This window comes from Ailuropoda melanoleuca, chromosome 12, assembly GCF_002007445.2.
Source record: "Ailuropoda melanoleuca isolate Jingjing chromosome 12, ASM200744v2, whole genome shotgun sequence".
Taxonomy (NCBI): Eukaryota; Metazoa; Chordata; class Mammalia; order Carnivora; family Ursidae; genus Ailuropoda; species Ailuropoda melanoleuca.
The window spans coordinates 64,697,409-64,722,466 of NC_048229.1; the positions used below are offsets into that span (position 1 = coordinate 64,697,409).

General features: G+C 43.1%; 1 protein-coding gene across 8 annotated transcripts in view; it reads left to right on the forward strand.

Annotated features, from left to right (window-relative positions):
- Window positions 1-25,058, forward strand: part of LOC100478996 (hyaluronan synthase 3) — a 213,033-nt gene that overhangs the window by 160,847 nt on the left and 27,128 nt on the right. The gene's annotated exons all lie outside the window — the stretch shown is intronic.

Sequence of the window (25,058 nt, forward strand, 5' to 3'; positions counted from 1 at the left end):
TGTGTGTGTGTGTGTGTGTGTGTGTGTATGTGCGCGTATGCGCGTGTGGTGTTTCCCTTCTAATCACCATTTCTGAAGTTATGGAGTGCCAAAAGATAATGCCAGGTTTCAGTGAATTTTCTCTTGGTGGTAGATATGCCCGCCAAGGACCTCTGTGGTTCTGGCAGCTTGGAAAGGAGGCAGAGAGTCAGTAAGAGGTGGGAATTCAGAGACGATCAGGAGATAGATTGGGAACAGAAAGGAAGACATCACCACCCCCACTCATGTGAAAGTAGCCAGAATCTTGTGCAATCAACACAATATCCACACTGGAGGGAGATACTGCATTCACTTTCTTACTGAAACTTATTTTCTCTGCTTAGCCTTGTTTTGGCTGTTAACTGTTAATTTATCCCCATGATAGCCTGAAGCCCAGGAGAAGCCAGAAGCAACTCCCTTTTAACCCATTCTACCTTACCCTTACTGAAAATTAAATTTACTGGGAGTACGCAGGGGAGGAGGTATGTTTAACCTGTCCCTTCTGTTGGCCTTAGAGTTAAGAACAGCCCTCCTTGGGGCGCCTGGGTGGCACAGCGGTTGAGCGTCTGCCTTCAGCTCAGGGCGTGATCCCAGCGTTGTGGGATCGAGCCCCACATCAGGCTCCTCCGCTGTGAGCCTGCTTCTTCCTCTCCCACTCCCCCTGCTTGTGTTCTCTCTTTTGCTGGCTGTCTCTATCTCTGTCGAATAAATAAATAAAATCTTTAAAAAAAAAAAAAAAAAAAAAGAACAGCCCTCCTCAACATGGAGAGGGTAACCTGAGCAACAGATTGGAAAAAATTGTGCCTAAGTATCCAGATCTTCCCAGGTTTTTGCAAAGTGACTTGTTTAAGTATTGTAGGTGTTTAAAACATCCATTTTCATAAATTCATTCCAAAGACAATAATGAATAATTGGGGCAGTAATGGTTGAGTAATAGTCTACCAGCCAGGCCCTCCTTCAGATAACAACTGTAAGTTCTGGACATACTGTAGTAAGCTGCTACCTTGAGACACTGGAGAGTGTGCAACTGTAGGCAGATTCTCACGGGGAGTCTCTGCTCAGAACAGAGGCACTGGTCAGTTTCCATTTTCTTGGCTTTTAACTCAGGGACAAGTCTATTTGGGAACGGATGCAGTACAAGAGGGGTGCTGGTAGAGATATCATAGTCCTTCTAGCCTGGGAAACCAGGACACTGAATCTGGGGAAACCACAGCTCCAGGACAGAGAAGGGAAATCCTGGAATGGATAGATCCAAAGAAAGGTGTCCCAAATTCTGTCTGCCTACATGTAGAACTGACCCCTGAACCGAGCAAGTTAAGTGCCCGCTTAAAAAAAAAAAAAAAAAAAAAAGAAGCAGAAACCAGTAATTGGAGAAGAACAAAATCTAGGGTCTTCTTAATTTAACATTCATAATGTCTGGGATATAGTCCAAAATAACTCAATATATGAAAAGCCAGAAAAATGGAAGTATTCTCAATAGAAAGGAAAATCAACTGAGATCAACCCCAAGATAATCCTGATATTGGGATTTTAAAGCAGCTATTATAATTATACTTAATGACGTAGAAGAGAAAAATGCCTACAATCAATAAAAAGATAGAAATCTCAGCAGGGGCGCCTGGGTGGCACAGCGGTTAAGCGTCTTGCCTTCGGCTCAGGGCGTGATTCCGGCGTTATGGGATCGAGCCCCATCAGGCTCCTCCGCTATGAGCCTGCCTCTTCCTCTCCCACTCCCCCTGCTTGTGTTCCCTCTCTCGCGGGCTGTCTCTATCTCTGTCGAATAGATAAATAAAATCTTTAAAAAAAAAAAAAAGAAATCTCAGCAAATATTATGTAAGACTGATGAATCACTGAACTCTACCTTTGAAACTAATAATACACTATATGTTAATTAATTGAATTTAAATAAATAATAATTCTAAAAATAAAAAAAAAGAAATCTCAGAGAAAAAAATAGAGATGATAAAAAAAAAGAGCCAAATGGAAGTTCTAGAACTGAAAACTACAATACCTAAATTTGAATTCCTGAATGGAATTAAAAGCAGATAGAACAATAGAGATGATTGAATATGAGGAAGAGAGAGAGAAAAAAAAGATTCAAAAAGTAAGTGATCTGGAGTGACCAGATGCTCTCAGAAAACTAAACCTGTATTACCCCTAGGAGCCATGGTTCAGTATCCACTAATTCAGTGTTCATGGCAACTTTATAGAACACAGCTACCATGAATAATGAGAATTGGATGTAGACAATAGGGAAAAAAAGTTGATAATCTTAAAAAAGAATGAGTGATTTGGGACTGACTATAGTTCTAGATTTATTTAGATGACTACTACAGTCCTCTACATAGTTTACAGAAAGCTGACTTCTTGGAAGAACTGTGAAGTACTCGAGAACTTTGCACATGGGTTTACAGTAACTAAATGTGGCAGTAATTTATGCGACTCTTGATCTTGGGGCTGTGAGTTCAAGCCCCACAATGGGTATAGAGATTACTGAAAAATAAAATCATGTATGTATGTGTGTATGAGGAGGGGCAGAGGGAGAGGACTCAGAGAATCCCAAGCAGACTCCACACTGAGCATGGAGCCTGATGCAGGGCTCAATCCCATGACCCTGATATCATGACCTCAGCAGAAACCAAGAATTGGAGGCTTAGCCAATGGAGCCAGTCAGACTCCCCTCAAGATTTTATTAAGCCTCCGACTCCTGATCTCAGCTCAGGTGTTGATCTAGGGGTTGTGAGTTCAAGTCCTGCATTGGGCTCCACACTGGGCGTGGAGCCTACTTAAATAAAATAAAATAAAATAAAATAAAATAAAATAAAATAAAATAAAATAAAATAAAATAAAATAAATGAAATAAAATATTTTTAAAAAGCGCCAGCATTTTATATTGAAACTTTCTCCCTTTTTAATTTAAAAAGTAATTCCTAGAGCATAGCTTTTCTTCCTTCTATTCACTCATTTTAGGTAAAAAAACAGTCTATACTATGTCTAGTAGGAGATAAGTAGTAGGCTTTAAGATTCATTCCTTCAAGATGATAACAAGTCTTAATACCAGGTCCTGTCTTCAAAAATAACCAAGCCTTGGAAACATCTTTAGGGGGATGAGTTTGGATTAATTATTAACTGATGGCTGAGTCAGGTTCTGAGCTAAACCCAGGCCTCCCCTCAGGAATGATTTTGAATTCCTTCTTTGAGTCCAGTGATGGACTCTGATGACAGAAGCCTCTTCCTGATAACATTATGAATAGTGGTTTCACTAACATTTGTGTATTTGGAGGTTACTCTCCTAGTTCTTTGTCAGAGAGAAGGCAAACCCTGGCTTAAAAGAAAAAGAAAAGAAAAGAAATGGCTCATGTATGATGTTAGGCATTTTTGGTGACAGCAGTTACCCATGGTCCATCCAAAAGACTGAGTGCGTGAGTCCCAGGTTCACCTTGTTTTCCTGTCTGTCCAGAGCGAGAACTGGGACCGGAGGAGGACATGACGCTTAATCTCTGACACAGCACGAATGGCAAGTTACAAGTAAATGGACACATGGAATGGAAACTTTCCTTCCTTTTATTGGTTTTGTTCTATCCTGAAAGTTGTCTTGACAACATTTGGTGTGGTTTTCGTGCTATGAGTACAGTAAACGGGCCCAGTTTCCCTCCCAGAGCCAGTTTCACACACTGCTCTTTTTAACAGCTCCAAGGCCCTGTGTGAGGAGTAAATGAAAAGAACATTTATATAAACATGACCGGGATCCAGGTAATAATTATTCCTCTATAAACTTTGAAAAAGGCCTTGGAAGAGAGAGCCCTTCCAGGACTGAAATTAAAGAGCCTCTTCCCTTCCTGGGAGCGTAAAGCTCCGGCCGGTGGACCAGGGCGGCAGTTCTGTGGATCATCTGCTACTGGCCAGGGCCTGGCTGTTTACAGTGTTGGTATTATTCATAAAAGACATTTAATAAGAATTCAGCATTCGTTGGACACTGTTCACAGTGTCAAGAGAAACAGAGGCTTAGAGGGACTTTTTTTTTTTTTTTAAAGATTTTATTTATTTATTTGACAGAGAGAGACACAGCCAGCGAGAGAGGGAACACAGCAGGGGGAGTGGGAGAGAAAGAAGCAGGCTCCCAGCGGAGGAGCCCGATGTGGGACTCGATCCCCGAACGCCAGGATCACGCCCTGAGCCTAAGGCAGACGCTTAACGACTGCGCTACCCAGGCGCCCCTAGAGGGACTTTCAAATAAGTCCTAGGTTTATAAATAGTCTCTTCCCCCCAAACTCTTCCTTCTTTTCCCTCAGACAAGGGAGATGCTGCTGCTCCATTTCAGTCTTAGAAGAAAGGATCCACTCAAGCTCCGTAGTCGTTTCCTGGGGCTGCCTAACAAAGAACTGACAGTAGAACTTTACTGTCTCCTAGTTCTGGAGGCTAGAAGGCCAAACGCAAAGTATCGATGGGGACATGCGCCCTCTGAAACCTGTAGGGAAGTTCCTCCTTGCCTCTCGCTGCCTCCTGGTGCTTGGCCGGCAGCCTTCTGCGTTTATTGGCTTGGCGCCGCATAGCTCCAGTCTCTCCCTTTGTCATCACATGCGTTCTCCCCGTGTGTCTCTGTCTTCATGTGGCTTCCTTCTTCCTTTCTGGAGTAGGAACCCCTCCTCCAGTATGACCTTAACTAGTCACATCACAAAGACTGTTTCCAAATGAGATCACATTCTGAGGTACTGGGGGTTAGGACCTCACTGTATCTTTCAGGAGCGGGGACACACTATTCAACCCGTAATGGGCCCCTAGGATTCCATAGTCCATTGTCTTTTGTGCTTATGCTTCTCCACCTGTGCATTATTGCTGCATCTTGAGAAGCCTGTTCTGTGTGGGCTGTCTCTTCTCTGTCACACTCCTCCTTTTTCTCCTCTCTCTCCTTTAAGTGTCTGTACCACATACTCTAGCCTCAGGAAGACAAGAGAAGCAGTGTTTCTGACATGCTTACCTTGAAAGAACTTAATTCTGACACTTGAGTAGAGAGAATAAGGAAGCACATGGAGTATTTTTTGGACTCTTGGACTTGGTGCAAGTTCTGGTCTTGGTTCAAATCTCTTAACCTCTCTGAACCTCATTTGCACACCAGTCCTATCCTCCTGACACAGATGTGGCAAGAATTAGATGGGATGACATGTGAAACTCTGCAAACTGTAAAGCGTTGTCAATATAGAAGATAACAGTGACGATGATGACTCCTCATCGTTGGTGCTGGTGGGATTGTTAGGACTACTGTCATCATCCCCACCACTGCTACTACTGCATCCTGAGATTTGCTGGGGTTTTGAATGATTTTTTTAAACCCACCAAAGATAATTTTATATTCAATCTGAATGAATAGGCAGTTTATTTCATGGCTGGAACTTCTAGAACCTTACACTTTATCGTGCCAGGTCACACCATCAGTTATCTCAGGTTTTAGAAAACAGTCTTTATTACATAGACTCCAGCCTTCCGACTCCATGCGAGGACCTTATGATTGCATATGCCACCTTGTTCTTCCTCATGGAAGAACTGGACTGGAAAACACAGAAGAACCTAAATGCTTTGTAGTTATTGAACCAGAGGACTTAACCTATGTTCGGACATGATTTGACCTCCAATAGTATTGTTTTCTCCCTTTCTTCCCTATCACTATGAAGCAGCGAATGTAGTATGACAAATAATACTGCTTATTTTTTTTTTAATTTTTCACTTATTTGAGAGAGAGAGAGAGCACAGCGGGGGGAGTGGGAGAGGGAGAAGCAGACTCCCCCACTGAGAAGGGAGCCCGATGCAGGGCTCAATCCCAGGACCCTGGGATCATGACCTGAGCTGAAGGTAGACATTTAACTGACCGAGCCACCCAGGCGCCTCTGAACCTCTTATTTTTTAGAGAAAGAGCAAATTAGGGGAACATGGCTGGCTTAATCGGTAGAGCATGTGACTCTTGATATCAGGGAGGGGAATTTGAACCCTACATTGGATGCAGAGTTTACTTAAAATAAAATAGGTATGCCTGGGTAGCCCAGTCAGTTGAGCAACCAACTCTTGATTTCGGCTCAGGTCATGATCTCAGGGTCATGAGGTCAAGCCCCATTTCAGTGTCCACACTCAGTGGGGAGTCTGCTTGAGATTCTGTCTCTCCCTCTCCCTCTAGCCCTCCCCCCCTTTCTCTCTGTCTCGCAGGCGCCTGCGCGCTCTCTCTCAAATAAATAAATATTTTTTTAAAAAAGAAAAGAAAAAGAGCAAATAAAGATTATTTTAAAGCAAATAATTACGCTAGTAGTGGATGAAAATATCCATTAAGCAGTCACCTGTTTCTTTCCCATGCTGAGAATATTTAAAGTAACATTTTAGTTAATCAACTGGAGACTTGTACCAAGTTCCCGTTCCCATTCAGCCATCTACTTTTTCTGTAAATAGCAAAGTTCTCATCACTTCTCTGCTGCAAGGGGTTGCCAAAAAAACTGTGATGATTTCTTACACCTGTTATATACATTTAGAAGCTTGTCTTATTCTGTTAAAGCCCAATATAATTTGCTGTCTTTTCCTTCCTAAGACCCAGTCAGACCAGAAGCACAACTTCTCAAATGTTCATTCCCACACATTAACAACCAAATGTTTAGTCATTAATGAATGCTTGTTTGTCCAAGGATCTCTACTGTCTGTCAAATACAAGATTTGTCTATGGGATGGCAACTCAGAAGTCATACCCTTAAACCACTGAGTTAAAGAGGATTTACAGATAGATAACCTGGATAGCGTCTGGGGCGTTTTTCAGGAGCGTATTTGTCTCAGGGTCTGAGCCAGCGTCTGGGAGAGTAGGGCTGGAAGGTGTCAGGAGAGAGTGGTGCCAGGCTGGAGTCAGAGTCAGCCTAAGGGAAGCTGCACAGGAGAAAGTCAAGGCTAAGTCCAGCAGATAAAGCCACTTCCGCCAGGCCACTGCTGCTGACCTAAAGGGAGGTAAATGAGTGTGCTGTGTTCATTGATAGCACAGTAGCCCCATTCCCCCTCATTTTATATTTTTTTTCCTCATGTAATTTCTTAAATTGAGGTATAACTCATATCTATAAAATTCACCCTTTCAAAGTATGCAGTTCAGGGTGCCTAGCTGGCTCAGTTGGAAGAGCGTGCAACTCTTGATCTTGGGGTCATGAGTTGAAGCCTACACTGGGTATAGAGATTACTTAAAAATAAATAAGGGGACACCTGGGTGGCTGAGTTGGTTAAGCGTCTGACTTCGGTTCAGGTCATAATCTCAGGTCCTGGGATGGAGCCCCACGTCAGGCTCCACACTCAGCAGGGAGTCTGTTTGTCCCTCTGCTCCTCCCCCTGCTTGTGCATGTACACACTCTCTCTCTTTTTGTCTGTCTCTCAAATAAATAAAACCTTTTAAAATAAATATTTTTAAAAAGCTTAAAGTGTGTAATTCAGGGTTTTTAGTATATTCATAAAATTGCTCAAACACCACTACTGTCTAATTCCAGGGCATTTTCATTACCCCCCAAAAGAAGCCCTGTAGCCATGAGCAGTCACTCCTCCCCATTCCCCACCTTCCCCAACTCTGGCCACCACAAACCTACTTACTATCTATGGATTTGCCTTTTCTAGACGTTTCATATAAAAGAAATCACATACCATGTGACCTTTTGTGTCTGGCACCTTTCACTTACCATAATGCAGTCAAGGTTCATCCATATTGTAGCCTTGTATCGGGATTGCATAACTTTTTATGAATAATATTCCATTGTGTGAGTATACCATGTTTGTTTATCCATTCATCAGTTGATGAACTTTTGGGTTACTTCCACTATTTGGCTATTTTAAATAACGTTGCCATGATATCTGTGTACACGTTTTTGCGCAAACATATGTTTTCATTCTCATGGGTGTATGTCTAGGAGTGGAATTGCTGGGTCACATGGTGACTCTGTGTTTAACTTTTTGAGGAACTGCCAGACTTTGCCAGCTGTGTCATTTCTCATTCTCACCAGCTATGTATGAAGGTTCCAAATGCCTCACATTCTCGTTAATACTTGTTATTGTCTATCATTTACTAGGATTATCACCATCCTAGTGGGTGTGAAGTGGTGTAGTTTAAATTTGTATTTTCCTCATGGCTCAAGGTATTGAGCATTGTTTCATGAGTTTATTAGCCCTTTGTATATCTTCTTTGAAGAAATGTCGATGCAGAATCTTTGCCCATTTTTTTACTCATCTTTTTATTATTAACATATTTGTTTTTTAATTTTGATTTTTGTATCCAAAAATGTTATTCACAGTTTTATAAAACTTAATTTAAAGATCCATAGCCTGTCCTCCTTTCTTATCCTCCATTCTCACTTCCCATCAGCAATTATTTTCAATATGATTGTTTTTTTAATGTTTACTTCCATATTTCCAAATAGCATGCTTACACTGCTATTTCTTGATTCTTCACCCCACTTATTGACTTCCTGTTAGAGCTAACATGTGAAAGTGGGATTCACTCTGTGATTATGTTCCTGCGATGGAGAAAACTGGCCTGCGGTGAGACGGAAGGAAGCAGCGGTGAGACGGAAGGAAGCAGCATAGTGGCTTAGACTTAGAAGGTAGACTCTAGAGCTAGAATGTCTGGGATTGAATCCCAGCTTTACACCTTACTGGCAGCGAGACCCTGCACAAGTTAGCTGACATCTGTGTGCCTCAATTTCCTCATCTGTAAAATGGGGATAATAATAGTACCACTTTATAGGGTTGTTTTTTAAAATTAAATGACCTTAGTTATGTAAAGCATTTAGAATCTATACATTCTATGTATTAGTTATCATTTAGTATGTATTAGTTATTATTATTATTAACATGCTCCTCACAAACATAAGCATTCTCCTTCCCCGTTTTCCCTATATAGTTACATTACAGTTTTTGCTGTATCAGCATTTAGTGTTTATGTTATCATGACCGTAACTGTTATCCACAGCTGAACCATATAATATACTATGATTACAGTTCCTTTCTTGTATGAATCTTGGCTTTCTCTGAAGTTAATAAATGTCTCAGGTTTACATTTGTTACTGTAATGTGAACCTATTACCACTTTATCCCTCATGCTAAATGTTCATAAATCTCTTCAAAGATTCAGACCTATCAAGTACTCTAACAGTTTCATCTTCTGAGAGACATATTTTCTACACCCTTCCACTCACTTTCTCTTATCTGGACTAGTTACTTTCTAAGCTTACTGCAAGATTTAAGAACACAGCACTTAAAAGTTAATGATGCCCTGTGTGCATGGATGATACCTATGGACTGGTGAACTTTATAGGAGGAGGACGATCTGGCCAAGTCATTTCATCAGGAGACTTCCTTTCATTGGTAGACTCCAAGACTATTTTGAAGTCTTTGGAGCTGGTCAGAGAAGAATCGTCTGGTCTTCTACCTAGAGGATGTGAGCCTGGCTGCCAGGATTCTGGAAGATGAGTGGAAGAAGGAGGATGGTGGTCTTAACCATTTAGTATGTAGACTTTCACTTAATCCTTGTGTTTTCAACATGGTAGCCTCATCCTTCTCGGTACCCGATGGCCATCTATCCAGAGTCTCTCTGGTTGGATCCTCTGGGTAAAACTCCAAGATTCTACTGTGGTTGGGGAAGGGCAGTCACTTGGGTACCAGGCCACCTGATTATTACTCAGACTTCCAACCAGGGCTTCTCTTCACCTCCATTTTAAGAGGTATTACCCATCAACTTCAGAACTTTTTTGAGTTTGTGTTAGGCTTGCTTCTGGTTTTAGTGAATCAATTTATCATCCAAACTTAGACACTTCTGAGAGCAAACGAGGACACTTAATAATTATGTAAGTGCAGCAGATATAAAACTTACTAACCTGGGCAAATCAAAATGATGACCCTAGAATTCATCCAGCTGCTTTCTAGCATCTAAACTTTTGTTGCTATTGCCTTGTTAGTGCTTTTTGTCCTGATAACTTAATGCCCTTTTGTATCCCTTTACTGTCATGTTAGTGGGGTTCCAAGAAAAAGCAATAGTGTACACATGTGTTCGTGTACACTAGTGTACACATGAGCTTTCAGATGGCAGCCTCCATTCTTCCTTCTTTATAGATGAAGAAAGTAGGTATGGAGGATATATGTGACTACAGTAGAACTCTTTGGGTTTTAAGCAACAGAAACCTAGTCTGAACTAGCTTAAGCAAAGAGAACTTTTTAGCCTACCATATCCAGAGAAGGGCTGAACAGTCATGTTGAGGGAAAAGCTGGGATGGAGCTGTTTATCAGTGACTTCTAGAATCAGCAATGGAAATGTTCCATTTCTTGTCTCTGCTTCTTCTGTATTTCACCTTTGTTCTTTTGCATTAAAGTCCAGCTTTCCTCCTGTGGCAGCAATATGACCACTGACGGTGGCCCAGTGTTGCTCTTACATCCAACACTCAGATATTCCCTCCTTGGCCCCAAATGCAAAAGTTGCAGGGAAGAAACTTAATGCTCCAGCTAAGATCGGATGCCCATCCCCAAATCAACTTGGCTGGGCCAGGTGGGGTATGTGGAAATGCTGTTTTGTGTAAAACCGTGTTCAGCCTCCACTATACCCATCTGTGAGGAAAGAGGTGGGGGTCAGTGCCGAGGAGTGGGGGACAGTCCCGTAGCTTTCCTCGATAGTAACTTGGCCAGATCCATGTGACAGTAGTGATGGATTTGAGAAATAGAGCTGCAAAGATTACAACTTAGTACCTTACTGTGACTGCTAAAATATCAGTGTTCAACCTTTTCTAGTGATAACATAAATGACAGTTTGGAAGCCCTGACATTTGAGACTGCTCCCTTTCTGCCTCTTCTGCATAACCATTTACATAGATCTACATATGTTAGAACTAGGTTTGTCCTCCTCTTCTGCATCAGACTTACACTATTTTATTTTCTGTAGGATAGCCTATTCCATACCCTTCTTATCTGATCTAAAAAGGCCAAGAATAAAGTATTATCATTCAAACTCAGATTTTTTAAATGCTCTTTATTTTTTTAAGTATTATTTTAATTAACGTATAATGTATTATTTGTTTCAGGGGTACAGATCTGTGATTCATCAGTCTTACACAATACATAGCACTCACCACAACACATACCCTCCCCAGTGTCCATCACCCAACCACCCCATCTCCCCTCCAGCAACCCTGTTTGTTTCCTGAGATTAAGAGTCTCTTATGGTTTGTCTCCCTCTCTGGTTTCATCTCATTTCATTTTTTGCCTCTCTTTCCCTATGATCCTTTGCCTTGTTTCTTAAATTCCGCATATCAGTGAGATCATATGATAATTGTCTTTCTCTGATGGACTTATTTCGCTTAGCGTAATACCCTCTAGTTCCATCCACGTCGTTGTAAATGGCAAGATTTCGTTTTTTGATGGCTGTGTAATATTCCACTATATATATATACACCACATCTTCTTTATCCATTCATCTGTTGGACATCTGGGTTCTTTCCATAGTTTGGCTATTGTGGACATTGCTGTTATAAACATTGGGGTGAGGGTGCCCCTTCAGATCACTACATTGTATCTTTGGGGTAAATACCCAGTAGTGCAATTGCTGGGTCATAGGGTAGCTCGATTTTCAACTGTTTTAAGGAACGTCCATACTGTTTTCCAGAGTGGCTGCACCAGCTTGCATTCCCACCAACAGTGTAGGAGGGTACCCCCTTCTCTGCATCCTCGCCAACATCTGTTGTTTCCTGACTTGTTAATTTTAGCCATTTTGACTGGTGTGAGGTGGTATCTCATTGTGGTTTTGATTTGTATTTCCCTGATGCCGAGTGATGTGGAGCACTTTTTCATGTGTCTGTTGGCCATTTGGATGTCTTCTTTGCAGAAATATCTGTTAATGTCGTCTTCTTTTTTTTTTTTAATTTTTTTTTGTTATATTATGTTAGTCACCATACTGTTCATGTCTTCTGCCCATTTCTTGATTGGATTATTTGTTCTTTGGGTGTTGAGAATTTTAGAATGTTAAAGGTGGAAGAGACCTTAGAGACTATTAACTTGTATTTCACAAAAATTTCCCTTGACGTATTAACCTTACGAGTTGTTCCTCTGACATAAGGTCTTCATTGTCATAAGTTTGGAAGATGCTGCATATGACTATATTATTTTTCTTTTGGCGATTGGATACATGTTAACCTATTAAAGGGTCCGAGAAGGCCTGCAGCAGAGAAAACTAACAATTTCCTCAACTCATTTACCAAGGAACCCTTTCTTCATTATAAGCATGCCAAGTAATAATGTTCCATGGAACATACTTTGGGAAATAACCCAACTGTCTTATTTTATGAATGAGGAAAGAAAGTTCATGAAGAGACAAGTGGTTATAAGTTTCCAAAGCTTATGCCAGGAAGAACTGGCACTCATTTCCAGTTATTCCTGGTAACTTAGCTTATATTGGCCAAGCGCTAGTAAAAGGATAACATCTCCTCCTCTTCCTTCTGCTTAATTCACTCATTCACCTGGAACAAGATTCGTCTTATTCTCCAGGGTGTCTTAGGTGACATCATAAAGGAAGCACAAGTTAAGCACCAAATTTGGAATAGCTACTGTCAGCTCCCTTTCTCTATATCAGCCCCAGCACACTTTTATTATAACAAATTATTATAACATATTTTGGTGTTTCCCCTTTATTCTCCTGAAATGAAATTTATAGCTTCTTAACCTACATGCATATTTTAAAAATCAATATAATGTCCTATTATAAAGAAGGAATCAAAGGATAGTTGTTTATACTAAAATAACATATTTTAATACATAAATGTCTAGGCCAGCTCTAAGATACAATGAACTATTTGGTTGCTCTTATATGTAGACTCATCATGAATGTAACACCTACAAATATAAAATCATACATCTGTCTTACACTAGCAGCTCAGCAGTACATTGTAGAGCTTGATTTTCCAAAAGAGGAAACTGCTCTGTATAAAATTCTAAACAAACGAAAATATTATCTTCTCTTACTTTATATGGTAGTTGAAATCCTGAAAAATTCAGTGTATTTTGAAACTCTAAAAATACTTTGAGCATTTGCTATGTGATAGCACTTATATCTAAGTGCTTTCCATTAATTAGTTCACTTAATCTTCATTATCCATTTAGGTGTGATTAATATCCCCATTTTACACGTGAGGAAACTAAGACAGAAAAGAGAAGTAACTTAACCGACAACTAGTTGGTAACAGAGCAGAGGTAGAGAAACCAGGCAGCACAGCTCTAGGACTCGATGTTCAGTGACTGTCATCTGAAGGACTCAGAAACCAAGTCACTCGGGCATTTTCTGCACAGATCATGGCTAACAGAAGGCTGCTTCAGATCCTGGAAATCTGATACCCAAAAGGAAAACGGGCCAGACTACCTCCTGACAGCTTATTTACTGTCTGCCCTGGAGAAGGATGAAACAGTGAGAGGAGAGTGTTTGGGGCTGGCCTTGGACCCAGGTGCCCTGACCTCCCAGGACCTGCCAGAGTGAACTCTTCAGAGAGCAGAGACAGGAAGCAACCCTGGCTTCCTTTCACCCTACCTCATGTTCCACGATCTCTTGCCAAATGTTCAGGCCAACCACGGACTACACAGTCCAGCAACTTCCCATACTGTACACAGAACTGAAAAAAGCAAGGAGCAGACCAAACACCTTCAGGGCTCCTAGGCTGGGGAGTGAGACTCCTGGGACTTTCCTTCTGCCCTGCAGCCTGATCGGAATCGATTCTCCTCTGATAATCAGATGGGCCTCTGGGTTGCAATCAGAGGTGGGTTTCCCACTTCTCTTTGTTCCGTCCTCTGAAAGGGAGGAGTTCTAAGTTTACCCTCCTTGAGGTGACATAAATGACAGGATTGATGCTCTGGGGTCTGTTCCAGCTCATTGCTCATCACCCCACAGTTTGTTTGCTCTTAGCAAATCTGCTCTGAATAAATTGCATGTTCTCTGAGGTTTAGTATTTAATAATAATATAACATTTATCAGGGGCTTATTGTATGCCAAGCAAAGCACCAGGTTTTCACATTCATGATCTCGTGGAATCCTCCTAACAACCCTGTGAGATAAATATGCTTATTAACTCTATTTACAGGCAAGAAAATTGAGGTCCAGATGTTTACTTTTAAATGCACAGGTCGAACAGCCAGTAAGAGGTAGAACTGAGTGGACATCCAGGCTACCTTATTGCCAGCTTGGCTTTTGGGATGGAACTAATTAGAACCAGCCTGAGATGATACTTGAGGAAGGAGTGAACTGTTACAGGTATATTGGGACAGACTCCTGTTCCTAGGACTTCTGTTTCCTTAACCACTGCACTTTCTTCACCTCTGTAATTCTCCAGGGTTGACAGGTATTCGGTCAGTCGGCCTGGTAAAGGAACTGCAGCTAGAGGGGTCTTTCTGAAATGCGGATCTGCCAAAGTCCAGTCCCCAGCTAGCCTTTCTACCCTGGTCCATGAGATAAAGACCAGGCTCCTTCATATGACGCACAAGGCCCTTTATGTACTGGATCCCCCCTGACTTCTCTGCCTCTTCCTCTTCCGTTCTTCTCCTCAAATGCCCTGACAGCTTCATGCCAGCCCCAGATCATCTGCATACTGTTTCTTGGCTCCACATCTTAGTCCCTACTATTTCTTTTTTTTTTTTAATTAAAGATTTTATTTATTTGAGAGAGCGAGCATGCACGCACATGAGCGGGGGGTGGGGCACAGAGGGAGAGGGAGAAGCAGGCTCCATGCTGAGTAGTCCCTGCTCTTTCTTATGCCTTGAATGCCTTCTTTTCCCCTCACCTGTCCATCTGATAAACTTTTATTCATCCTTTAGGACTCTACTTAAATTTTACACTCTTCGTGGAAAGTCTTTTTCTGATTTCTCAGGTAAAATTAGTAATCACAGGGCGCCTGGGTGGCGCAGTCATTTAAGCGGCCAACTCTTGGTCCTGATCTCAGGGTCGTGAGATGGAGCCAGAGTAGGCTCTTTGCTCAGTGAGGAGTCTGCTTAAGACTTTCTCTCCCTCTGTCCCACCCTGCCCCACCCCGAATCACACTTTCTCTCGCTCTCTCTCTCTAAAATAAATACATCTTAAAAAAAAAAAAAAAGTAGTAATCACTTCTCCAGGCTCTGCAGTACTTTACATATCAGCTCTGGACTATAGTAGATATTGTAGTGATTTGTTCATGTCTGATGTCAACAGGGGACTGTGAACCCCTGAACACACCAGTCACTATTTTTCTTTTAATTGTGATAAAAGATACATAAGACAAAATTTACTGTCTTAACCATTTTTTAAGTGTACAGTTCAGTAGCTTTAAATATATTCACACTGCTGTGCAACCAACACCGCCACCCATCCACGGAACTCTTTTCATTTTGCGAAACTGAAACTCTGCACCCATTAAACACGAACTCTCCATTTTCCCCTCCCTCAGCCCCTGGCAACCACCATTCTCTCTGTCTCTGTGAATTTGACTACTCATTCCATTCACTTTTCTATTCCTCAAATCTCACACAGTGCTTTGCACAAAATAAGTGCTTAAGGAGTGTTTGTTGAGAGAGCGCATGAAATCTTTTCTCCAAGAGGCATGGAACACATCTCTTCATCTCTTTTTTTTTTATTATTTTTTTTATTTATTTATTCGACAGAGATAGAGACAGCCAGCGAGAGAGGGAACACAAAGCAGGGGGAGTGGGAGAGGAAGAAGCAGGCTCATAGCAGAGGAGCCTGATGTGGGGCGATCCCATAACGCCGGGATCACGCCCTGAGCCGAAGGCAGACGCTTAACCGCTGTGCCACCCAGGCGCCCCTCTTCATCTCTTTGTACCTGCCTTTATGATAAATAGATTTCCTAGATCTTAACCTGGAAGTTCTGGGATTTCCAAGCTCTTCCTGCGTTCAGGTTTCCCAGGGATGGAAGTTGTCCAAACAAGTTCTCATTAGGAGGGAATTTTACCTCCCTTTACTTAGAAACGCCTAACATTTTCATCACAGTTGGGTTGCAGACATGCTGTCCCCAGATAGGCGGGGAGAAGGAGTCCTGAGGCAGAGTGACCGGATGAATACTGATGTGCAGCCAGAACCTTCTGCATTTCAAAACTTGGCTTCTTGACACACGCGCGCGCGCGCACACACACACACACCCATAGATATACTCTGTATATACTATATATATAGCACTGTGTGTGTGTGTGTGTGTGTATCTGTCAAAATTTTAACACATGTATTTCCCTTAATTCCTCCCGTCTGGGCAGAGGTTTCTGCCATAATTCCAGCTAACCCAGCAACGGAGGCAGCTGCATTTATTTTAGCCTTTCATTTTCTTAAAGAACGCATGTTGGTAGCTTGTAACTTTTTCTCTGTCTTCAGAATCACACTTCGTATACACATGTTTAAGAACAAATTTTTTAAATATTTTGGGAAAAAGATGCAGTGCCAATTTGTGGGTCAAAAATGATTTTGATGGTTGCCTGCCTGGCTCAGTTGCTGGATTGTGTGACTCTTGATCTCAGGGTTGTGGGTTCGAGCTCCATGTTGGGTGCAGAGATCGCTTAAAAATAAAATCTTTTTTTTTAAGATTTTATTTATTTATTTGTCAGAGAGAGAGTGAGTGAGCATAAGTAGGGGGAGTGGCAGGCAGAAGGAGAAGCAGGCTCCTCACCAAGCAAGGAGCCCGATATGGGACTCAGTCCCAGGACCCTGGGATCATGACCTGAGCCAAGGGCAGATGCTTAACCAACTGAGCCACCTAGGCGTCCCTTATAAATAAAATCTTAAAAGAAAATGATTTTGACTCCATCCCCTTTCTGGAACATAAAAACCTGATTGTTGATAGTTAAGAAAATTCCAAGAAGTATAGTAGGTTACATCCAAATCACATCACCCTTGTTCCTGGCACTTAGATTTTCCCCAGGCAGTGTTGTTACTTTCGAAACCATGGCATAACTCCTAGTCTCCTACCCAGTGTTTTTTTCCTAACCTCCCACATGACTGCATCCTGGATGCTTATTAAAGTCACCTGGAGAGCATAAGAATCATAAAAATAAATTAAAACTTTTTTAAAAGCCCCGAGTCCCAGCCCCTATGATTCTGATTTTTAGGTGTGAGGTGGGGGCCCAGCCATGTTAAACATTCTCCAGGGGATTGTAATGGGCAGCAGGGGTGGAGAATCACTATACTAGAATGATGGTGTTGCACAGAGGCGAAGTCTGGGCTTTGCAGCCATGTTTTGGTATGGGTGGCAGGAGTTCCTTTTTCTGGTCTAGTCCACGCCATGTACATATTAGTACGTAATGCAAACGCCACCAGGGCCTCTGATGTGTCTGTGACTGGTTTTCTCTGGCCTTCGGTCTAATTCTCTAACCTTTTATTCCTGAAGCATCTTACACAGAGCCTAGAATTCCACTAAGCAGATGCCCTCAGGAGAGTGACCTGTCCTTCCCTTCTGGGCGACTCAAGCTAGACCAGGAGCTGTGGAACCTGGCTGAGCCTGGGGTGATGCAGGATGCCCTAAAGCAAACTGGTGCCCCAAAGGAAAACCAAACCTTATGGTCAGCCAGGAGCCCAGTTACAGCTCCCCCTCCTCCCTGCCCAGGCTCCATCCAAATAAACAACGTTGATGGTGCAGGGAAAGGCTCACATTTTCTCCACAGCTTCCTCCTGCATATTGGATTTCCTAGTAACAGCACATGTTCCAAAGCAAGGTTTGCAGAGTGAGACTTCACAGACACAGTTTGAATTCTAGCTGTGTCCTTGAGCAAATCACTGAAACCACTCTAAATCCCCTTTCCCTGATCTGTTTGTTTGGTTTTTTGTTTGTGTGGAGCCCAGTGCAGGGCTTGAACTCATGACTCCAAGATCAAGACCTGAGCTGAGATCAAGAGTTGGACTGGCTGAGCCACCAGGCGCTCCCACCTTCCCCTAACTTGTAAAATGGGCCTAGTAACACCTACCTCATAGGATTAAATGAGATAATCTATGCGAAGGGTTTAGCACAGTGACTGAAACGTAGTAAACACTCATTAAACGTAGTGAGCCTTTTGCAGGCATGGTCTAATCCCACGTGGGAGGCGTTAGGCGCCGGGAGGGGACAGGCCCTCAGCAGGGTGTCTGCACAGAGAGCCTCCAGGGCCAGAAAAGTGGAGCCCTTTTCCCACTCGAGGTCACAGAGTACTGTTTGAAAGCTGGGATTGTAATCACCTTTTAAGGACAAAGCTCCCGATCTCTCCCACAAGCCACAGCCTGCTGCCTTTGCACACACTCCGGCCATTTTTCCTGCCTTCTTTGTTCTATTTCCGTGCCCGTGGGGGTGAAGGAAAGCTGCTGCCTTCCTCAGGTTGCTATTTAAAGACATTCTGAAAGACGCTGTCGCGGTTGCTCCTCGCGCCACAGCAGTGCTGCTCCTGGCCCTGCCCCAGCGAGCTGGCTGCAGCCCCTGCGGGCGCTGGGCTCCAGCCCCTCGAAGCGTTGGGCGGCATGCCTCAGCCTGAGCTAGCCTAGGAGCACACAGTTAGGTGTTGTGTAGCTATGTCCAATCGCCTACTTTTTGTTTAGGTCTCCTGAGCTGTCACCCCTACCAGGGGTTAACCGCACTGGCCGCCTTGGTCTCTGTCCCTCAGCTGCCAACCTGTGTATGTGCCTGTAGCATCTTCGGCACTTGACCAGTTAAAATTGTTCTCCTTATTCTTGAGTGAAAATCACACGTGATACTCCCTGCATCCCCACCCCACCCCTTCTCCAATTTGCACTCAAGAGACCCCCGAGATTGTGGCTAAACACAATCCAGAAAGGGTAAAAATGCCATTTATCTCTAGGTCTAGCAGAGAAAAATACTTTGAAAGTAAAAGGGTTTTGAAAAGCTCAGTAACCTCCAGTTAATAATAATGCTACCTGAACTTCAACATGTTTGAGATTCTCTGTCAGGCACGGATAGAAATCTCTTCGACATTAGTAATCCTGTCTTTCTTCACCGACCTTCCCACCACTTTCAATGAGGTGTCTCAAAAGCCCAGTGTTGCTATTTGAATCAGCCCTAATTTCTTTTTCATACACCCATCAAAGTGCACGTTTGGGTTTTATCAGTAAAGCGTTTATTCTTCTTCAAGCAAGAGCTCCCTGAATGAGGTCCAAATTGTCTACCTCCAGTCTGCTTCTCCAATGTGTTTCCTGCCCATTATCTTAGAGAGGGTGCTCGCTTCCCAGATCTCAGAGCCTCGCTCCTGTCCGCTTGCCCCGCAGAGTTCCTTCTGGTGTCCCCAGCCCTGCGGAGTAGAACGGTCGGTGTCCGCAGTCATCCGGGACCCACGCTGGCCCTGATTCTGCTCTCAGACTGCGTTACCTCCTCTTACACCTTTTCTTCTCATTCCTCTCCATTTATTCATCTTCCTGACACCTTTTTATAGGCCTCTACTCTCCCTGTTTCATTTTCAGAGCCATGCCTTTCCCCTCATTTTCTTGGCCCCATGGTGGTAAACCCAATTATTTCAACATTGGCATAATAATAGCAACAATACTTTGAATTATATATCCCTTGGCTTATCATAGCCGAGTACTCTCACACGCATTATCTCTTTTGATCCCACAATCAGCTTGTAAGGTAAGTAGTGTGCTTTCTGCTTCCTACTTCAGCAGAGGGAAAATAAGAACTACTTGGAGAGGCAGAATAGCGTAGTAGTTAATAAAGAACGTTGGCTCCACATGAGGCTGCCAGGGTTTGAATCCTGGCTCTGTCTGTTACTAGCTGTGTGGCCTGGGGCAGACTGGAGATAATAATGGTACCTCTCTCATTGTGTTGTCGTGAGGATTAAGTGAGTGACTATAGATAAGATGCCTAGAACCATACCTGGCACATAACAGGTTCTATGTAAGGATTAGCTGTTGTTATTATACATTCATTCATTTATTTGTCATAAATTTACTACACGCCAGAGCTGCTCCACACCAGGCTCTGTCCTCGGCCTCGCTGAGAGAAGAGTAACAGAAGGACATGGAGATTACAGTACTAGTGGGGGAGACTGACAAACCCCCACTTACTTAGCACTCACCATATGCAAGGCTTTGTGTTTGGATCTTTATAGACATCAACTCTCATTCTTACAACAACCTTAAAAGGAGGCGGTATTATCCCCATTTTACAGTTGAGATCACTGGGGTTCTGGGAGCTGAAGTCGTTTGCTCTAGATTCCCTGGCTAGTGATTGGGAGCACCATCATTCACCTCACCCGATTCACCTGCCTCCGGGCCATTAGTTTCAGCTCTGCGTGTCTGTCTCCCTGCTCTGGAGGTGAGCTCCTGACGGACAGGCACAGGTCCTGGTTACCCAGAATGCTTAGCGGAGCCTCCTGCACACGGTTTGGGAAAAGGTGGTTGAGTTGTGCTCTGTTGATGATCCTTGACTCTCTGAACTTAGTCCCATCTGTCCACTCTCACTGCCCTCAGCCACCAAGTCAATCACTGGTCTTAACACCAAGGGACAGTAGTCAAAATGATGACCCTTAGTAGTTGGCCTGTGGCTTCCTGACAGATTCCTACTACACTGAATCCTTTATTATAACATGTTGTAAACAGAACTAGTCAGATTCTGGGGTCTCCTCCTCTTCTGGGCCCCAGTCAAGAGAATATCTTTGCCTGCCAGGCCGGTTTCCACCACTAACTCCAGTCTCTGCCCCCGTTCTCCTATCTGCCCCTACCTTTTATTTCAATGTCTAACTTCCCTGTTTCTGTCCTTGTGCCCAATATTTATCAGCCACAGAGGAACCACAACTGGCGGGTGATAGGATTGGACAGAATTGAGCTTTCTTTCTGATTTTTTTTTTTTTTGCCTTATGTGTTGGTTCGATGGGAAGATTGAATCTCTAAGTACATTTAGTATGCTAGCATTTAACTTTTTTATCCTTTTGTATGTAGAACCCATATATCCCTTAAATATAAAGAAATTATAGATAGAAAATCCTCCGCTAGATAGCATCTTTGCAGTTTTTATTTCTGTAACTGGCTTTCTTGTGACCATTTGTGTTGTATCTTATCAATCCCATGTGATAACAGAAGAATAGCAGTTCATCCACCTAGGTTCTGTTTGTAAAATCGCCTTGAAGTATAAATGACTTTTAAAATGTTAAAATAGGGCCACCTGCCTGGCTCAGTTGGAAGAGCATGCAACTCTTGATCTTGGGGTCATGAGTCAAACCCCACACTGGGTGTAGAGATTACTTAAAAATAAATGAAACTTTAAAAAAAAAAACTAAAATAATTTTTGAAAACTGGAAATGAATCTACTAATTACTCAGTGTCTTTACTAATGGGGCTTGTGTTAGGTGGTTTTTGACTAGAGACTTTTTTTTCTTTTTCAGATATTCTGGGCTGTGGTTATATTGTTTTTATGATCATGTGGTTATATTGCTTTTATAATCAAATAAATAAATACATTTAGGAATTAAAAAGAAGAAAGACATTTGCCATTTATTTCTTTTGATCTCAACTCAGATACAAAAACCGCTTCTAGGATGTTCCAGGTCAAGCTCATTGAAAGAGTCAAACGCTGTTTTCCTGCTTTTCCATTGAAAGTGCACCTGTGTGTCCAACGCGGTCTTTTGCTCACACCATTTCCTTATTAGTTTGCCCTGCCTCATCTGGTCTTTTCTAAGCACCGTCTAACCCTAAAGACCGCCCTTGTACCCGAAGCGTCATCTTTGTGTGCTTCAAGGAAAGGAACTGGTGCTAGAGTGGAAGGGGGAGGATAGGAGAAGGGGTGTGTGTGTGTGTGTGTGTGTGTGTGTGTGTGTGTGTGTGTGTTGTAGAGGCCACTTTTAGGCAACAGGCTTGAGCAATGGATACCTGAGTAAGGGAGAAGGGCCCACATTGACCACTGGGCTGAATGCAAGCAGACTCATTAGACAACCCACCTCAAAATAACCATAAGCCCTAGGTGGCCAATGGGCTACTTACACTCTGGCACAGTACCAAAAAAGGAAAATTCCATACGTTCCCATACCTCCTCACTTCCCCTCCTTGACTACAGCCTACCCCCCACCACCTCCTCCTGGCAGTCTCTCCTTTGCTGTCCTGCCCATTGCTCCCTAACAGTATATTCAGTAAACTTCTGTCTCCTTTGTTCTGTCTTGGGTGAATTCTTTCACCACTTGCATGCGGGCCTCTACCCAATCGGGTCCCATCGTGTGTGTGTGTGTGTGTGTGTGTGTGTGTGTGTGTGTTGCATGTGGGCTCTAAATTCTTTTAAGAAAACACCTGAACCCCACCCCTTTCCAAAGACTTTTCAGACTAAGAATCTGGATACTCGTTTAAGATATCCCTGGCCTAAGAGCTTCTCAGATGGTGAAAATGTTTCTTTCAACCATCAGCTACAAAAAGCTAAGCCAGATCTCCTCTGGATGAGATGCACCCATCCCCATTCACATCTGTACCCCCTCTGCCTTTCCCTGGACTCGTTGAGCCTCGATGCGGAGGGTGGGGGGATGAAGAGCAGGTGTGTTGAACTCTTAATGAAAGGTTTCCTTTGTGGGATTGCCTATATCCTGCCCACCACAGTGGCTCCTGTAAGTAACTTTACCTTTGAACTCTGCTTGTATTCAACCCCTGATCCGTGGGATTTGGTGACAATCCCCGGCTGGCAGGAAGCTTTGATCCTTGGGGAGTCCAGAGGAAGTCCTTGTGATGTGTGGGATCCCCAGTGTTACAGGGATTGGGAAGAAGCCTTTCCAGGATGGCTTGCTAGAATAGACCCATTAATTAAGAAGGAGCCTTTGCCTAACACTCAGTTACCAAAAAAGGAGATCCGCGCCCCTCAAGTATGAAATGGTGTTTGCACAAGCATTATTGTTGTTTTAAGGACACAGCAGTGCCAAGGGGAAAATTCCTACCCACACCAGGAAGGAGCAGAGTACCTTAGCAGAACAGAATGCCTTAGAACCTCCCTTTTTTACAAGTAAAAGCTAACCTTATTTTGAATATTAGGAGGCTCTAGCAAAAATTCCCAAAGATATTTCTGAGTAGGTGAAAGATTCCTCTAGAAGAAGATGAAAAAGATGACCTCGTAATAAACAGTGGGAACTCTAGAATTTCTCTGTAAGAGGCACTTTGGGCAGAACACCATTGGAAAGAGTGTCAGGAGACTTGTCTTTTAACTATGTTCACATAATAAGCAGGCCAGGTTTGCTTAGAATCTGCATTTATTTGAGGTGACTTCAGGTGAGGGGACTTCCTAAAGCTTCTCTAAGCCACTCCGTGGTGTCATCCTTTGGCTACAAATAAAAGAGTGAAACCCCTATCACAGGGTAGGAAAATGTTCTCCCTCCACCCACCTCCACAGGCGGAAGTCACTTCCTTTGCTTCCACAGAAATGTGGAGCTTATCGCTTAGAGAGATCATACTGTCTGGGGTGTGTGTGCGTGTGTGTGTGTGTCTGTGTCTGCCTGCCTGCCTGCCTCCCCACTAGGCTGTAGCTGCCAGAGGGTAGGGTTCGTGCATTATTCATCCTTTTATCACCAGCACATTGCCTGGGCACGAAGCGGGCCCTTAATAATGATTATTGGTTGAGTGAGTAATCATGAGGCCGTGGCTCTAGGGAGTCATCCTCTTTCGGGAATCATCTCTCCTTTTCACACTGCCAGCCTCGAGGAAAGAGAGGTTACCAAAGGGCAGTGGGGATAGCGCCCCCCTGCCCCACCCTCCAGTCTACATGTGCCTGTGCTAGGAGACCCACTCCCATCACATCTCAGCAGCTCCCTGAGAAAACCCAGAAACAGCTGCCCCACAGATGGGGCAGCATCTCTGTGAGGTTTGCCCACAGCATTCAGGCACTTTATGTGGCAACACTGGGCAGGAGCATTGAGAGTTGTCTGCAGGGCCGACTGTATAATATGTGGGGCCCATTGCAGAATGAAAATGTGGGATCCCATGTTCGAAAAAACAAGGAAAACATGCTGTTAATGGTATATAAATAGAAAGTGTTTTCCTTACTTTCACAATTTTTCTCTCCCTCAACTTGTCATTTGTGTATTATTTGCTGTTGTTCAAAGTAGAGAAAATTTTCTTAAAATTTTTTTAAAGATTTTATTTAATAAAAAGAGAGAGAAAGAGCACAAGGAGGGGGAGTGACAAAGGGAGACGGAGAAGCAGACTCCCCGCTGAGCAGGGAGCCCAATCCAGGACTCGATCCCAGGACCCTGAGATCATGACCTGAGCTGAAGGCAGATGCTTAACCGAATGAGCCCCCCAGGTGCCCTAAGTAGAGAAATTTTAAATGTGAAATTATTAGCATAAATTTTACGTTCATCTTTATATTGTGCAATGCCAATTTTAAATGCAAATATAAGATCATTTAACTTATGGGACACCTGGGTGGCTCAATTGGTTGAGTGTCCGACTTTCGGTTTTCACTCAGGTCATGGTCTCAGGGTCATGAGATCAAGCCCTCCATTGGTCTCCACACTCAGCACGGAGTCTGCATGGGATTCTTTTCCCCTCCCTCTCCCTCCCCCTCTGTCCCCACCCCCCAACTCCAGTGTGTACGTATACTTTCTCTCTTTCTCTCAAATAAATAACTAAAATCTTTTTTTTTTAAAAAGCATTTAGCTCATATGTGGAATCATCAAAATTACACAAATTGTATTCTGTAGCTTATACACACATACATATTTCCTTCTTAGAACAGTGGAAACTGTACAAAACTAGCTCAACTGCTTTTATTTCACTTCTTGATCTGTACACATTCTGCCGATGTCCTTTACCTTCAGTTTACTGGTGAATAAGAGAGGGCCAAAAGGAAAAAAGAGCTGTGTGTTGTCCTATTTCCTGTATATCATCAATTTCAGAGTAAATGGTTGGCTAAACATAAAGAGTGTTATAGGGTTCCTTACTCAGCCATGTTTCTTAGAAAGCTGTTGTCTTCTTTCTGTGTTTGAGCAAACTCTGGTTCAAATGGAAAGTACGGCCTTTCCGGGCTCTCAGTGCCTCCGTGTACTCAGTCATGAATGTAACAAACATGCTGCCCTTTCACTGGCTTCAAGTCCTGCTGAAC